We start from the raw sequence: 18,059 nt of genomic DNA on the forward strand, positions 1-18,059 counted from the left end.
TTAGTTTTCACAGGTAAGTAAGTCACTTACAGGTTTGAGTTTTTGGTCCAAGGTAGCCCACCGTTGGGGGTTCAGAGCAACCCCAAAGTTATCACACCAGCAGCTCAGGGCCGGTCAGGTGCAAAGGTCAAAGAGGTGCCCAAAACACATAGGCTTCAATGGAGAGAAGGGGGTGCCCCGGTTCCAGTCTGCCAGCAGGTAAGTACCCGCGTCTTCGGAGGGCAGACCAGGGGGGTTTTGTAGGGCACCGGGGGGGACACAAGTCAGCACAAAAAGTACACCCTCAGCAGCGCGGGGGCGGCCGGGTGCAGTGTGCAAACACGCGTCGGGTTTTCAATGGAAGTCAATGAGAGATCAAGGGATCTCTTCAGCGTCGCAGGCAGGCAAGGGGGGGCTCCTCCGGGTAGCCACCACCTGGGCAAGGGAGAGGGCCTCCTGGGGGTCACTCCTGCACAGAAGGTCAGTTTCTTTAGGCGCTGGGGGCTGCGGGTGCAGGGTCTTTTCCAGGCGTCGGGAAATGGAGTTCAGACAGTCGCGGTCAGGGGGAGCCTGGGGATTCCCTCTGCAGGCGTCGCTGTGGGGGCTCAGGGGGGACAACTTTGGTTACTCACAGTCGTAGAGTCGCCGGAGGGTCCTCCCTGAGTTGGTTGTTCTCCACCAGTCGAGTCGGGGTCGCCGGGTGCAGTGTTGCAAGTCTCACGCTTCTTGCGGGGAATTGCAGGGGTCTTTAAATCTGCTCCTTGTAACAAAGTTGCAGTTCTTTTGGAGCAGTGCCGCTGTCCTCGGGAGTTTCTTGTCTTTTTCGAAGCAGGGCAGTCCCCAGAGGATTCAGAGGTCGCTGGTCCCTTGGAAAGCGTCGCTGGAGCAGGTTTCTTTGGAAGGCAGGAGACAGGCCGGTAAGTCTGGGGCCAAGGCAGTTGGTGTCTTCTGTTCTTCCTCTGCAGGGGTTTGTCAGTTCAGCAGTCCTTCTTCTTGTAGTTGCAGGAATCTAGTTTCTAGGTTCAGGGAGAGCCCTTAAATACTAAATTTAAGGGCGTGTTTAGGTCTGGGGGGTTAGTAGCCAATGGCCACTAGCCCTGAGGGTGGGTACACCCTCTTTGTGCCTCCTCCTAAGGGGAGGGGGGCACATCCCTAATCCTATTGGGGGAATCCTCCATCTGCAAGATGGAGGATTTCTAAAAGTTAGAGTCACTTCAGCTCAGGACACCTTAGGGGCTGTCCTGACTGGTCAGTGACTCCTCCTTGTTGCTTTCTTTGTTTCCTTCAGCCTTGCCGCCAAAAGTGGGGGCCGTGGCCGGAGGGGGCGGGCAACTCCACTAAGCTGGAGTGCCCTGCTGTGCTGTGACAAAGGGGTGAGCCTTTGAGGCTCACCGCCAGGTGTTACAGCTCCTGCCTGGGGGAGGTGTTAGCATCTCCACCCAGTGCAGGCTTTGTTACTGGCCTCAGAGTGACAAAGGCACTCTCCCCATGGGGCCAGCAACATGTCTCTAGTGTGGCAGGCTGCTGGAACCAGTCAGCCTACACAGATAGTCGGTTAAGTTTTAGGGAGCACCTCTAAGGTGCCCTCTGTGGTGTATTTTACAATAAAATGTACACTGGCATCAGTGTGCATTTATTGTGCTAAGAAGTTTGATACCAAACTTCCCAGTTTTCAGTGTAGCCATTATGGTGCTGTGGAGTTCGTGTAAAACAGACTCCCAGACCATATACTCTTATGGCTACCCTGCACTTACAATGTCTAAGGTTTTGCTTAGACACTGTAGGGGTACAGTGCTCATGCACTGGTACCCTCACCTATGGTATAGTGCACCCTGCCTTAGGGCTGTAAGGCCTGCTAGAGGGGTGTCTTACCTATACTGCATAGGCAGTGAGAGGCTGGCATGGCACCCTGAGGGGAGTGCCATGTCGACTTACTCATTTTGTTCTCACTAGCACACACAAGCTGGTAAGCAGTGTGTCTGTGCTGAGTGAGGGGTCTCCAGGGTGGCATAACACATGCTGCAGCCCTTAGAGACCTTCCCTGGCATCAGGGCCCTTGGTACCAGAGGTACCAGTTACAAGGGACTTATCTGGATGCCAGGGTGTGCCAATTGTGGAATCAATGGTACATTTTAGGTGAAAGAACACTGGTGCTGGGGCCTGGTTAGCAGGGTCCCAGCACACTTCTCAGTCAAGTCAGCATCAGTATCAGGCAAAAAGTGGGGGGTAACTGCAACAGGGAGCCATTTCTTTACACAAGCCCCCCCCAGCCCACAGGCCAGGAGACTCAGCCAAAGCTGGGAGAGTCTTCCTAGTCTGGGAGGCGAGGAGGAGTAGAGGAAATAGGCTGGTTTGTTGCAGGGCCTACTCTGCCTTACATCCTCCTGCTCAGGTCATTCCCTCTGGGGAACTGACCCACTTCCACAGTGATAGGACCTAGTCTGAATTGCCTCTTGTCTGTGTCTTTAATGTCTCCACCCATTCTCTCTATTTTGGGGTTAGAGGTATCCACCTCTGCTAGTCTTATTTTAGCCAGGGTCACCCCTAGCTTACCCAAAGAGGTTACCCAGAGCTGGAGTAACCCCACCATGACCAACAGGGTCAGGGGGCCTAACTTGATATGTGGCATGGGGTCAGACCACCATGCCAAGGATAGTGCAGCCATAAAGGCTAACACCCAGCAGAGGCCACTGACAGCTGTCAGTGCCCAGAACCACACCTTTAGCTCTTCACCTACAAGGGAATGGGCTAAGTTACAGGCTTCTTTGGGTTCAGGGTGCCTGTTTGCTGTATTAGAGTGAGGGGTTACCACATCTTGTAGTAAACACCCTTCTTCCACTCTTTCTTCCGTTAGCTGAGGAGCCATCCACTCAGGCTTAACAGTTGCCTGACTAGCCAGGACTTCTTGTGGGTCAGGTTGGACTTTACCAGTGCCACTTTTGGAGTTCTCCCCTACTGGAGCAGAATCTCCTTGGCTTGCTGGAACCTTGGCTAAAGGTTGTCCACCCTTCCTGCACTGTTTTCTTTTCTTTTTCTTCTGGGGCCTACTTGCATTTACTGCAGAGGTAGGAACTCCAGAATCCTTGGGAGAGGACTGGCACTGGACCAGTTCCTCTCTTGGGCTCTGACTAACCTCTGGGTAGTCATTTCCAAGGAGACAATCAAGGGGGAGGTCTGTACTGACTACCACCCTTCTCCAGCTAAAAGTCCCACCCACTTCTATGGGCACAAAAGCCACAGGCCTATCAGTGACCCTGTCTGGGCTAACTCTTACTCTGGCCATCTCACCTGGGATGTACTGGTTTGAGAACACCAGCCTGTCATGCACAATAGTGTGACTGGCACAAGTGTCTCTCAGGGCAGTGGCTGGGATTCCATTCACCTGTAGGTGGTGGAAGTGTCTACTTCCCTCTGGAATCTCCAACTCACCTGTTGGGCCCTTTTTCCAGTTGAAGGCTATGAAGACCTCCTCATCTGAGGAGTCATCTCCAATGGCTACACTGGTTACCCCTGGGATTTTGCTAGGGGGTTTGTTTTTGGGACAAGAAGTGTCCTTGGTGTGGTGCCCTGTCTGTTTACAGTTATGGCACCATGCCTTAGTGGCATCCCAGCTCTTACCCTGGTACCCACCTTTGTTTTGGGTTGTGTCTCTGGGCCCACCCACCTGGTCTGGTTTTTGGGGGCCTACAGGGGACTCTTTTTCTTTGTTTCTAGTGTCACCCACTTTCTCCTGGGGAGGCTTTGTAACCCCTTTCTTTTGGTCACCCCCAGTGGAAGTTTTGGTTACCCTAGTCTTGACCCAGTGGTCTGCCTTCTTTCCCAATTCTTGGGGAGAAATTGGACCTATGTCTACCAGATACTGATGCAACTTTTCATTGAAGCAGTTACTTAAAATGTGTTCTTTCATAAACAAATTATAAAGCCCAACATAGTCATACACTTCATTTCCAGTTACCCAACCATCCAGTGTTTTCACTGAGTAGTCAACATAATCAACCCAGGTCTGGCTCGAGGATTTTTGAGCCCCCCTGAATCTAATTCTATACTCCTCAGTGGAGAATCCAAAGCCCTCAATCAGGGTACCCTTCATGAGGTCATAAGATTCTGCATCTTTTTTAGAGAGTGTGAGGAGTCTATCCCTACACTTTCCTGTGAACATTTCCCAAAGGAGGGCACCCCAGTGAGATTTGTTCACTTTTCTGGTTTCACAAGCCCTCTCAAAAGCTGTGAACCATTTGGTGATGTCATCACCATCTTCAAATTTAGTTACAATCCCTTTGGGGATTTTCAACATGTCAGGAGAATCTCTGACCCTAGTTATGTTGCTGCCACCATTGATGGGTCCTAGGCCCATCTCTTGTCTTTCCCTTTCTATGGCTAGGATCTGTTTTTCCAAAGCCAATCTTTTGGCCATCCTGGCTAACTGGATGTCCTCTTCACTGGAGTTATCCTCAGTGATTTCAGAGAGGCTGGACCCTCCTGTGAGGGAGCCAGCATCTCTGACTATTATTTTTGGAGTCAGGGCTTGAGAAGCCCTGTTCTCCCTAGATAGGACTGGTGGAGGGGATTCTTCCTCCAGTTCACTATCATCCTCCTCTGTGTTATCCACAGAGGGGTTGGCTCTATCATACTCTGCCAACAGCTCCTGGAGCTGTACTTTGGTAGGTCTGGAGCCCATTGTTATTTTTCTTATGTTACAGAGTGACCTTAGCTCTTTCATATGGAGATGGAGGTAAGGTGTGGTGTCGAGTTCCACCACATTCATCTCTGTACTAGACATTATTCTTCTAAAAGTTGGAATGCTTTTAAGAATCTAAAACTAGTTCTAGAATCTAATTCAAACTTTTACAAACTTTTAAACTCTAAAAGAAATGCTAACAGGGACTAACACAAGGCCCTAGCAGGACTTTAAAGAATTTAGAAAACTTTTCAAATTGCAAAAATCAATTTCTAATGACAATTTTGGAATTTGTCGTGTGATCAGGTATTGGCTGAGTAGTCCAGCAAATGCAAAGTCTTGTACCCCACCGCTGATCCACCAATGTAGGAAGTTGGCTCTGTATGTGCTATTTCAAAGTAAGGAATAGCATGCACAGAGTCCAAGGGTTCCCCTTAGAGGTAAAATAGTGGTAAAAAGAGATAATACTAGTGCTCTATTTTGTGGTAGTGTGGTCGAGCAGTAGGCTTATCCAAGGAGTAGTGTTAAGCATTTGTTGTACATACACATAGACAATAAATGAAGTACACACACTCAGAGACAAATCCAGCCAATAGGTTTTGTTATAGAAAAATATATTTTCTTAGTTTATTTTAAGAACCACAGGTTCAAATTTTACATGTAATAGCTCTTTTGAAAGGTATTGCAGGTACGTACTCTAGGAACTTTGAATCATTACTTTAGCATGTATACTTTTTACATAAAACACAATAAGCTGTTTTAAAAGTGGACACAGTGCAATTTTCACAGTTCCTGGGGGAGGTAAGTTATTGTTAGTTTTCACAGGTAAGTAAGTCACTTACAGGTTTGAGTTTTTGGTCCAAGGTAGCCCACCGTTGGGGGTTCAGAGCAACCCCAAAGTTATCACACCAGCAGCTCAGGGCCGGTCAGGTGCAAAGGTCAAAGAGGTGCCCAAAACACATAGGCTTCAATGGAGAGAAGGGGGTGCCCCGGTTCCAGTCTGCCAGCAGGTAAGTACCCGCGTCTTCGGAGGGCAGACCAGGGGGGTTTTGTAGGGCACCGGGGGGGACACAAGTCAGCACAAAAAGTACACCCTCAGCAGCGCGGGGGCGGCCGGGTGCAGTGTGCAAACACGCGTCGGGTTTTCAATGGAAGTCAATGAGAGATCAAGGGATCTCTTCAGCGTCGCAGGCAGGCAAGGGGGGGCTCCTCGGGGTAGCCACCACCTGGGCAAGGGAGAGAGCCTCCTGGGGGTCACTCCTGCACAGAAGTTCCGTTTCTTTAGGCGCTGGGGGCTGCGGGTGCAGGGTCTTTTCCAGGCATCGGGAAATGGAGTTCAGACAGTCGCGGTCAGGGGGAGCCTGGGGATTCCCTCTGCAGGCGTCGCTGTGGGGGCTCAGGGGGGACAACTTTGGTTACTCACAGTCGTAGAGTCGCCGGAGGGTCCTCCCTGAGTTGGTTGTTCTCCACCAGTCGAGTCGGGGTCGCCGGGTGCAGTGTTGCAAGTCTCACGCTTCTTGCGGGGAATTGCAGGGGTCTTTAAATCTGCTTCTTGTAACAAAGTTGCAGTTCTTTTGGAGCAGTGCCGCTGTCCTCAGGAGTTTCTTGTCTTTTTCGAAGCAGGGCAGTCCCCAGAGGATTCAGAGGTCGCTGGTCCCTTGGAAAGCGTCGCTGGAGCAGGTTTCTTTGGAAGGCAGGAGACAGGCCGGTAAGTCTAGGGCCAAGGCAGTTGGTGTCTTCTGTTCTTCCTCTGCAGGGGTTTGTCAGCTCAGCAGTCCTTCTTCTTGTAGTTGCAGGAATCTAGTTTCTAGGTTCAGGGAGAGCCCTTAAATACTAAATTTAAGGGCGTGTTTAGGTCTGGGGGGTTAGTAGCCAATGGCCACTAGCCCTGAGGGTGGGTACACCCTCTTTGTGCCTCCTCCTAAGGGGAGGGGGGCACATCCCTAATCCTATTGGGGGAATCCTCCATCTGCAAGATGGAGGATTTCTAAAAGTTAGAGTCACTTCAGCTCAGGACACCTTAGGGGCTGTCCTGACTGGTCAGTGACTCCTCCTTGTTGCTTTCTTTGTTTCCTCCAGCCTTGCCGCCAAAAGTGGGGGCCGTGGCCGGAGGGGGCGGGCAACTCCACTAAGCTGGAGTGCCCTGCTGTGCTGTGACAAAGGGGTGAGCCTTTGAGGCTCACCGCCAGGTGTTACAGCTCCTGCCTGGGGGAGGTGTTAGCATCTCCACCCAGTGCAGGCTTTGTTACTGGCCTCAGAGTGACAAAGGCACTCTCCCCATGGGGCCAGCAACATGTCTCTAGTGTGGCAGGCTGCTGGAACCAGTCAGCCTACGCAGATAGTCGTTTAAGTCTTAGGGAGCACCTCTAAGGTGCCCTCTGTGGTGTATTTTACAATGAAATGTACACTGGCATCAGTGTGCATTTATTGTGCTGAGAAGTTTGATACCAAACTTCCCAGTTTTCAGTGTAGCCATTATGGTGCTGTGGAGTTTGTGTAAAACAGACTCCCAGACCATATACTCTTATGGCTACCCTGCACTTACAATGTCTAAGGTTTTGCTTAGACACTGTAGGGGTACAGTGCTCATGCACTGGTACCCTCACCTATGGTATAGTGCACCCTGCCTTAGGGCTGTAAGGCCTGCTAGAGGGGTGTCTTACCTATACTGCATAGGCAGTGAGAGGCTGGCATGGCACCCTGAGGGGAGTGCCATGTCGACTTACTCATTTTGTTCTCACTAGCACACACAAGCTGGTAAGCAGTGTGTCTGTGCTGAGTGAGGGGTCTCCAGGGTGGCATAACACATGCTGCAGCCCTTAGAGACCTTCCCTGGCATCAGGGCCCTTGGTACCAGAGGTAACAGTTACAAGGGACTTAACTGGATGCCAGGGTGTGCCAAATGTGGAATCAATGGTACATTTTAGGTGAAAGAACACTGGTGCTGGGGCCTGGTTAGCAGGGTCCCAGCACACTTCTCAGTCAAGTCAGCATCAGTATCAGGCAAAAAGTGGGGGGTAACTGCAACAGGGAGCCATTTCTTTACAGGGCGTATCATAAAACTCTATTAAATAGCTTTTGACGGTGTTGAGAACCCAAGGATCTGAGGTAATCTCTTTCCATTTGTGAAGAAAAAACTTTAGACAACCCCCTACAGAAAGATGGCCAGAAAATTGGCTTACCTGAGTTGTTGTTTGACTTGCTTTGGTTTCTGCCTCTGAACCCTCTGGAACGCTGGGGGTAGAATTGCGGCCGAAATTCTTGTTGTTGGTAGTTGTAAGAGGCTCTGAAGCCTTGATTTCTGAAGGACTGGCCGGTGGAGAGGCCTCTTCCTCTACCAGCCCTGGCAAAAACCCGTGCGTTGAAAACCATTTAAGGGACTGCTGCGCTTTGTCCAGTGAGGCAAAGGTGGTAACATATTTACTCAACTCTTTGATAAAAGAGTCCCCAAAGAGCAAGCCGTCAGCTTTTGATCCTGGATCCATAGCTGCCAGATTTGCTAGCTTAGGATCTTACTTAAGTAAAAGTCCTTTGTGGCGTTCATGCGTCATAGCTGAGTTTGCATTGCCAAAGCTTTCTGAATCCAGAGGGACAATTCCTCAGGATCTATAGGATCGTCATTGATTCTTGCAGATTCCGCTAAATCAAAAATGCAGGCTAAGGGACTGACCATATCAAGAACCTTATCCTGGCAGAGGACCCAGGCTCTGTCTACCCCTTTGCGGGGATCTTTCCCGAATTTAGAGAAAAAGGTTATTAATGACGGATCTATAGAGGGAGTGGCAGTAATGTGTAGGGGAAGGGAGGGCCTGAGACACTCAGAACGTAATTTGGTCCGTACTTGCTTATCTATGGGAAGACGTAATTTGGCTAAAATATAATTAGAAACGTGCTCAGAAGGTAGCCATTCAGTAGAATTGGGGTGATGAATTAAACCAGGATCAAACATGGGATTGCCATCGGAATACAGCAGGGGGGAGTGTGCTTGATCAGCTGATGCTGATTTTGTCTTTTTGGGAGAAGGCCCAATCCAAAAATCAGAGGTGTTAGTATCCTCATTGTCTGTATTGGAATCAGTGTCATCCCCATCGTCATCTGTGTCACCAATATCCTCAATCACAATCTTATGGGTCTTAGATATGTTATTTGTTTTAGCTTTACTTTTCGTACCCATAGACTTATTCCCCTCTGTAATTGGAGGCCTGTGAGGATCTTCGCCCTCTATCCTGAGTGAGTTTGACTCACAGTCCGTCAGCGCAAAAGAGGCATTTGCTTGATTAGATATAGAAGCATCCGCGGCTTTGCGCTTTCTGCTTTCCCCCGCAGAATGGGCCAAATGTGATTGGGAGAGACAGGAAGACATAGTATTTTGAATTTGCTTAGAAAAAGAATGGATACAATTATTTAAGTTGGTAGAAAAAAACTCAGAGTCATCATTTGTTGAGAAGAAATCTGACAAATCCATTTTACTGTAGGGAAGAGAGCAAAACTGGTAAATAAGGGGTTAAGAATCTGAGGGGAAGGGCTTGAGAAAAAGAAACTGTGACTCACCAAATATCTGTCAACGAGAGGCAGAAACGCTAAAGCCACGCCTCACAAGGAAGTGGCAGAGTCAGTGGGTGAAAACAGTCTGAACAGAAGGAGACCGAAATGAGGCTTTCAATCACCATCAGATGCGGAAGGAAGACGAGATTTGAACCGGCTGAAGAGCGCTTCAAAGGAGCTGCGCTCTGAAGCAGAGCAATAGAAAGACTTCAGGTATAACTCAACTTGCGTCAGCCGGTGTTCACAATAGAACGTTAACGCGGCTACACGAGCAAGGGAAATGTTTGGGGGAACGCGCGCGAATAAGATAGTATTAAGAAATCTTCAACTTTAGAAAATGAAAGCGTAAATGCACGCTACGTTACACACAGCTAAACATTAAAAGCTATAGTTACACACACAATAAATGATAAACAAATTCCATGAATTATACAGAGCACCAAAAGATATACTTATCTTGACTGCGTGCGGCAAGAAAAGAGGGCTGCCTGCAGTCAGTATTGGTATATCATATCGTGTATAGTGTATTGATTGGTTAGATTATTATTCTTGTTCTCCCATTGGTTGCCTGTTACGCAAACCTTTGGGATTGGTGTTTTTCTTGGCTGCTGTTAAAATAAAGCAGGAAAAGAAAGCATAATAGGAGCCTCCGGTCTTGTCATAAAATGTATTCCTGTGCAGGTATGTAGGAATAAATCATATTGGTTCCTGAAGTAATGACACAACACCAAAGGATGTTAGACAGGTTTATTCACAACCTCCGTCAGAAAATGAATGAATCACTTAGTCGTTCTTTCCCCCCAACCATCAATCAGCTCCAACATTCCACGATGAGCGCTGATCCCACGCGCTTACTGAGTAGTGGAAACAAACAAGAGACCAACAACGAATAACACTTAATATACTAATATATAACTACAGCAATTGTTAACTTAAATATAAGATATTACATCATCTCTCTTTCTTCAGAGAATTTGCAACATCACAAAATCTTTGAACTTGGAAGGCATTCCTACATTGCATTTAGGCCTACAAATAGATCCATCTTGGATACCTGTCAATTGTTCATGATTAATTCTATGTCAGGACCGGAGGCTCAGATTATACTTCTCTTTCTATGCTTTATTAAACACAGCAGCCAGTCAAAAGAGAGTATAACAAAGAAAACATATCACAAAATTCAATGTATAACGTCATCACCATAGAGACTGTACACCATATATAATCATGCGAGGATAAGGAACTTCCTCTTTCTTTGCTGCTGCCGCGGCCAGGTAAGTGCTTTTTCATTCGTCTATATTGCACTGCTTTGTTTATTTAACGTGCGCTCAGCGTATGGTTTAGGGCACTTTCTTGTGGAGCGGGAGTGGGAGCATTCTACGAGGCTTCGCCCATATCCAATTTAGGTCCCTCGGGACCTGGAGTACCGGCTGTTTCTCACGCGCGTGCATGCACACGCGCACAACCGTTCCTGCTCGCAACCGTCCATTACCTCCCATTCAAAGGTTTTGGCGGTCCTAATCGCAGAACGATCGCACGCTAGAGGCTCCTCGCCTCTTCCCTGTTTCTTGCCAGCGTTTGGCGGTTTTGCTATCATCCTGAGCTGAGTACTCCTAAAAATCTAAAAATCCAAATATTAACGCTCCCTTACGCCCTGGGACCTTCTGATTGGCCCAGGGTTGGAAAATTATCATAGGCTCTGCCTAGAGTGCTGCAGGCTGCTCCCTCCACGCAATATAGATATTTTGGTGCCCTCTAGCCTGCTAGAGTTTTTTGCACTCCCCCTGACTGTAGTCTTTGACTACCATTGATTTCAGTTTCTCAGACTGACTACTGTAATTATGGCTCACTCATTTGCATATGAGGAGGAGGAATATTTTGGGGAAGACACCCCATCTTTTGAAGAAAATCTGGTGCGTGCCCTGGACAATAACGTTCAGCTATCTGTGAATAAGGCTCTAGCAAAAGCCTTGGGACCCCTTACCCAACACTTTGAGAGCTTCGCTCGCCATAAGGGATGGCTCCCTCCCATTACGCCTGCTGATGATGCCCAAATGAGCCAGCCCTCTACCTCCAAGGGCAAATCTAAATCTAAAAAATGGGCTAATTCAGAACGTTTTGAAAAGTTAACTGCCTCCATCCAGAAAGAACATGGTTATAGCTCTTCCAAGTTACAGGAGGCTCAGGAGACAGACCAGTCATCTGATCATTCCTCACCTAAGGTCTCTTCAGACTCCAAATCTGACTCTGCTCGGAGCGAGCATCCTGGACCTAGTAAACGTAAGAGGTCAGACAAGGCTAAGAACCCTTCTCCTAAAACTCCCTGAGTACGTACCTTTAATCCAGAAGACATTGTCCATCCTCGATCCTCCAACTGGACCCCTCCCCCAGAAGTAGCTCTATACATGCAGGAACACATCAGGGCAAGCTTCGACATGGATGTCAGAGCAAGACTTCGAGCTGAATGCCCTAGACCGGACCTGGATGGTAAGGTCACTGACACACCTGATATTGACCCTACTATGCTTACTTTTATGAAAAAGTGGGCCAAAAACCCCAAGAAGGGTCTGGACCGAACTTGGAGATCTTGTCAAGACAAACTTCTTGATCTCTCTGGCCCCCTAGCAAAAATTTTGGAATTGGCATATGTATCGAAAGAATTTAACACAGCCATTGACTCAAATGTCCTTGTGGGATGGGCTCAGTGAGCTATTTGCCTCCTGGATAATGCTAATGTAGCGATATCTACAGAAAGAAGACGCTCTATTTTGATGCGCACTGATCCCCAGCTAAATGAACTCGCATTCTCTGAAGCAGGTCAGGTAGCTCAAGGTCTCCTCTTCGGTGCACCTTTCATTAAAGATTTATCTAAATTTGCAGCTACCTTCAATTCAATGGACAAGGCACAATTATCCCTAAAAAAGGTTTTCAGAGAAACTCTTTTTCGGAGGGCCGGGCATATGCAGGGCCGCTCGTCAGGCCGTTCCTACTATCAAGGCCCCAGACGCGAATCCTTTGCCCGTGGTCGTGGGTACTACAGAGACCAGCAAGCAGACTCCACTTTCTACCCCTCGTGTCCCCGCGGAGGGAGGTCTAGTTTCCGCAAGAACAACTACAAAGGACAACAGGTGTCCTCCCAAGATACCTCCAACTCAGGTGAGACTCATTCCTTTTTCAGAAGTAACCCTTGGGGGCAGGGTCCAGACATGTCTTTTAGAATGGAAAAAATTAACCAAGGACACTTGGGTATTAGAGACCATTCAGGGTTTCAAGTTGGAGTTTTATCAATCCCCCATCCAACAGTTTCGCCCTCCCCTTCCCCATTTTTCCCGTCTCGACCAAGAGGTAATAAGTTCAGAGAGTCTGTCTCTCCTCCAAAAAGGAACTATTTGCCCTTCAGTCCCCCATCCAAAAGGATTTATCAGTCCCATCTTCCTTGTAGACAAGAAAGGCAGTGGTTCAAGACTAGTCCTCAGTCTCAAAGAATTCAATGCCTGGATAGTCTACAGGCATTTCAAAATGGAGGGAATTCATCGCCTAAGAGACATACTTCAAGAAGGAGATTGGATGGTTCGCCTAGATTTAAAAGATGCATACCTGAGCCTTCCTATTTTTTCCCCCCTTCAGCGTTTTCTTCAATTTTTTTGGATGAACCAATGTTTCGAGTTTCAGGTTCTCCCCTTTGGTATTTCCTCTGCTCCTTGGTGCTTTACCTAGGTGATGAGACCAGTAGTGGAATCCCTACGCGCTTAGGGGGTATGCCTTATTGTTTACCTCGACAATCTGATAATTATGGCACAAGATCCTTTAGTCCTTCAAGATCACTTGACTTGGACAATCAGTCTTCTTCAGAATCTGGGTTTCTTGATCAACCAACCCAAATCCAGCCTCCTTCCCTATCAACAGATGGAATTCTTGGGATTCCAAATAGATTCCTTGAAGACCCAATTGATTCTTCCGCCCCAGAAGATCCGCAATATAAAGAAAGAGTTGCGGCTTCTTTTATCCAAACATAGAGTGTCCTTGAGGAGCTTAGCCCGGATGATAGGTCTTTTATCCTCCTCGATTCAGGCTATATTCCCTGGTCCCCTTCACTACAGAGCTCTTCAGAGTCTCAAGATCTCGCATCTTCAGAAAGGACTCTCTTATTCAGACAAGGCTCTCTGCGGAGGCCCAAGAAAAGATCATTTGGTGGCAGTATCATATGGAAGCCTGGAATGGCCGGGCAGTATTCGGCCCCTCACAAGATGTGATTCTGGAGTCGGATGCCAGCAGATGGGGCTGGGGAGCTCGTTGTGGATCTCTGACCACGGGAGGTCATTGGTCAGAAGAGGAACTTCACCTCCACATCAACTGTCTGGAACTGCTAGCCGGTTCCTTTGCGATACGAAGCTCATCGCCCCTGAAGTCGGATTGTTGCATTCTTTTGAGAATGGAAACATATCTGCGGTCAGGTATGTGAACAAGTTGGGTGGTACGAGGTCTCGGCTCTTGCTCAGATTGGCAAAGAATTTTGGCAATTCTGTCTTCAGCACTGCATCTCAGTAATTGCGGAACATCTGCCGGGGGTGAACAACACAGTGGCGGACTGGAACTCCAGATTCCTGTGGGATTGCAGCGACTGGAGCCTCCTTCCAGAAGTGTTTCTGCATCTGACCCAGTTGTGGGGTCCGTTTTCAATAGACCTGTTCGCCTCGAGACTGAACCGTCATCTTCCCCTATTTTTCAGTTGGAGACCAGATCTGGAAGCAGTGGCCACGGATGCTTTTCTTCAGGACTGGTCCCTTCATCAGGGATCTGCCTTTCCCCCGTTCAGCATGATCCCTCAAGTTCTGTCCAGGTTCGCCGCTAGAGATCAGTAATCACCCTTGTGACTCCCCTTTGGAGAGCTCAGGCTTGGTTTCCCCTTGCTCTGGAGTTGGTATGCGATTTTCCCCTTCTGATTCCTCTGCAATACAATCTGTTGCTGTACCCTCTCGGGAATCCTCATCCTCTGATTGTGTCGGACAAGTTACAGTTGGTAGCTTGGAAAATTTCCGGAGATAATGGCTCCTGCCAGGCATTTCTGAACAAGCTTCAAACTTCATTCACCAGGCATGGTCATCCAGCACACATAAACGGTATGCCTCCGCCTGGAAGCAATGGGTTCATTGGTGTGCGGAAGGGATTCAGATCCCTTTAGTGCTGATGTCAATCTCATAGTTAATTTTCTAGCTTTCCTAGTAGCTTCAGGCCTAGCTTACAGATCTGTAAATAATTATAGATCCTCTATTTCAGCTGGACACATTCCAGTCTCAGGTAAACTGATTGGTGAGCACTTTGTAGTTTGCAAATTAATGAGAGGTATTCGCCTTTCCGAACCTCCTCTTCCTCGTTACTCGTCACTTTGGGATGTTAACTTAGCTCTTTATTTCTTCCTTGCCCGATAATAGATTTTTGTCACGTAAACAACTTTCGGCCAAGCTTACCTTGCTTTTGTGTCTAATCTCTTGTAGCAGGAAGGATTTTTTCCTCTTCCGGAGTTTCTTTTTCTATTTTCAGACGCACTAAGACCGGTACTTCTTCAGTTTCCTATCCAACCTTTCCTCATAACCCCATACTATGCGCAGTACAGTGCTTAAAAGCTTATGAGGCAACTACAGAAGAGATCAGGAGAGACCCCGGGGTGAACTTTTGATTGCTCTTCAGAAGCCTTTCAATCCAGTTTGATCTGCTACTTTAGCAAGATGTATCAGATGGATTCTGGCTGAAGCAGGCATTGATGTTTCCATCTTTGGAGCTCATTCTGTTCGGGGAGCTACGGCTTCGAAATCCTTCAATTTGGGAGTTAGCTTAGAAGATATTATGAGAGCAGTGGACTGGTCTACAGAGTCGACCTTCAATACCTTCTATTACAAGCCCTAATTGGATATAGCATCAGTGGCGGTAAGTCAGCTTTGAACTAGCATAATCGGAGCCTCCGGTCCTGACATAGAATAAAAGAATTTCTAGCTGTCGCGTCAAGAACTTTCAATTCTATTAAGAACACAGAGGCGAGGATTATCCCACACAGACTACAGGAATAAATTATAATTTAAGAGTTGAGTATCTCAATTTATTTATATTTATAGTCCTGTTTTATTGCATTTCCCTCCCATTACATATGTTTAGCTTTGATGTTGATCACTATGATCTTGCCGTAGTCTATGACTGGTTATGTTTCTTTTTTCTTAGGATTCGACCAGAAACAATGATGATTTGGACATTCACTGGATTTCTGAGATGTTCTTCTTCTGGAATACTTGTACTTATTTAGTCACTTGGACCTTTGGAGTTTACCACTTTGGATTTGTTCCTTTATAGACTTTACTTGTTGACTTTGTTGGTACAGCATTCGCAAAGAAAGAGGATGTTCCTTATCCTTGCATGATTATATATGGTGTACAGTCTCTATGGTGATGACGTTATACATTGAATTTTGGGATATGTTTTCTTTGTTATACTCTCTTTTGATTGGCTGCTGTGTTTAATAAAGCATAGAAAGAAAGGCATACTCCTCGCCTTCGTGTCCTCAATAGAATTTAACATTCTTGACGCGACAGCTACAAAAATTTTTATTACATCAGAATCTTGGTTAGCAAGTGATGATGCAGTTCCATTAACATGGTCGTAGAAATATGTACAAGTGTCAGCTAAACTTGACTGTATTTCCTAATCATTTCCAGTTTCTTTGCTAACCATAACTTTCGTAGCATCTCCCACGAATTTACATGTGACATGTTCCACCTACCTCCATTTTCTAAGAGAATGCCCGACTTTGATGTTTTGACAACTCTAAGAGGTTCTCCAAACTTAGTAATGTTTGTACCTGTTCTAGGACTTCTGATTCTCACATACTCACCAACATTTACTCTTGTTTGGGTTACAGTTGTTCTCATATCATAATACTTCTTTATTTTTGCTTGCTTGTCAACTACTGCTTCCTGAACTCAATTTATCTTACTCTGAACATCTACAATGCCAGTAGTTTTAGGTCTAACTACATTGTGTGTACTTAACTTTGTTACAGGCACCCTTCCCCTCAACAACTCAAATGGTGTGACACCCGTTACACTGTGAGGATTGGTATGGTAAGCCCATAAAAGTTTTTGTAAAGCCTCCCTCACATGTATTTTGTTTCTTAAAGCCAATTGAATGGTCTCCTTAATAATGCGGTTAGCTAACGCTATCTGGTCATTTCCTTGAGGATGATATAAGGATGACTTACAATGGCCAATTCCAGAAGCTTTCAAAAATGCTTTAATTTCTACTGACAAAAATTGGGATCCACTCTCACTCACTATACAGCAAGGTATACCTTCCCTGGCAAATTCAGTTGTAGGGAATGTAATCACATTGCCAGTGATGGGAGTGTCCATGATTTCTAAATCAATCCATTTGCTGTAATAATCTACACATACAATAGCAAATTTAATTTTATTTGGTATTTTGTACATAGGACCAATTAAATCAATCCCAATTTTGTGTCAAGGTCCTTCTGGTAAAGGTATAGGGGTCAAGGACAGGATCTTGTGCATAACACAACCACAGCAATTCACAAACATAGCAATTATGCAATAAACTCTCCACATCACGGTCCATTCAGGGCCACCAACAGACTGATCTCAACTTCTTCTCTGTACCAGTCATACCACTCATACCCATGTGACCTTCATGAGCTAATATAAGAAGTTTGGCCCTAATACTAGAAGGTGGTACTAATTTGTCATTTCTCTTAATGACTGTTCCTATGAGTGTCACATCATCATTCACCTTCCAATAAAGTCTCAAGGAATCTTCCAACATCTTTTCTTTGAGCCATACTCTAACAATATAACCAGTTATATAGTAATATTCCACATCATCACTAATGGCTTATGGTCAGTACGAATTCAAAATGGCTGCCCCACAAAAACTTTTAAATTTCGTCACAGCCCGCACACAAGCCAATAAATCTCTCTCTATTACAGAGTATCTTGTCTTAGGTTCCTTTAATTTGCTTGCTCACAATGGCTTCAAGTCCAATCTGACGCGCATCACCAGTTACTAAGGAGCGAAGAGATTCATCAAATTATTTTAATGAAGGAGCTTTTTGGATTTCGTCTTTCAATTTATGCATACAACTTTCATAATCATCACTCCATTCAAAGTCAACATTTTTTAAAATCAATTTCCGCATTGGTTCAATTTTGTCTGAATACTTCCTGTAAGGAAATGCCTCTTTGGCATGGTTACCCCCTGACTTTTTGCCTTTGCTGATGCTAAGTTTTGATTTGAAAGTGTGCTGAGGCCTGCTAACCAGGCCCCAGCACCAGTGTTCTTTCCCTAACCTATACTTTTGTTTCCACAATTGGCACACCCTGGCATCAGGGTAAGTCCCTTGTAACCGGTACCCCTGGTACCAAGGGCCCTGGTGCAAGGGAAGGTCTCTAAGGGCTGCAGCATGTCTTATGCCACCCTGGGGACCCCTCACTCAACACAGACACACTGCTTGCCAGCTTGTGTGTGCTGCTGAGGACAAAACGAGTAAGTCGACATGGCACTCCCCTCAGGGTGCCATGCCAACCTCACACTGCTTATGCAGTATAGATAAGTCACCCCTCTAGCAGGCCTTACAGCCCTAAGGCAGGGTGCACTATACCATAGGTGAGGGCACAAGTGCATGAGCACTGTGCCCCTACAGTGTCTAAGCAAAACCTTAGACATTGTAAGTGCAGGGTAGCCATAAGAGTATATGGTCTGGGAGTCTGTCATACACGAACTCCACAGCACCATAATGGCTACACTGAAAACTGTGAAGTTTGGTATCAAACTTCTCAGCACAATAAATGCACACTGA

The sequence above is a fragment of the Pleurodeles waltl genome, chromosome 3_1, assembly GCF_031143425.1.
Source record: "Pleurodeles waltl isolate 20211129_DDA chromosome 3_1, aPleWal1.hap1.20221129, whole genome shotgun sequence".
Lineage (NCBI taxonomy): Eukaryota > Metazoa > Chordata > Amphibia > Caudata > Salamandridae > Pleurodeles > Pleurodeles waltl.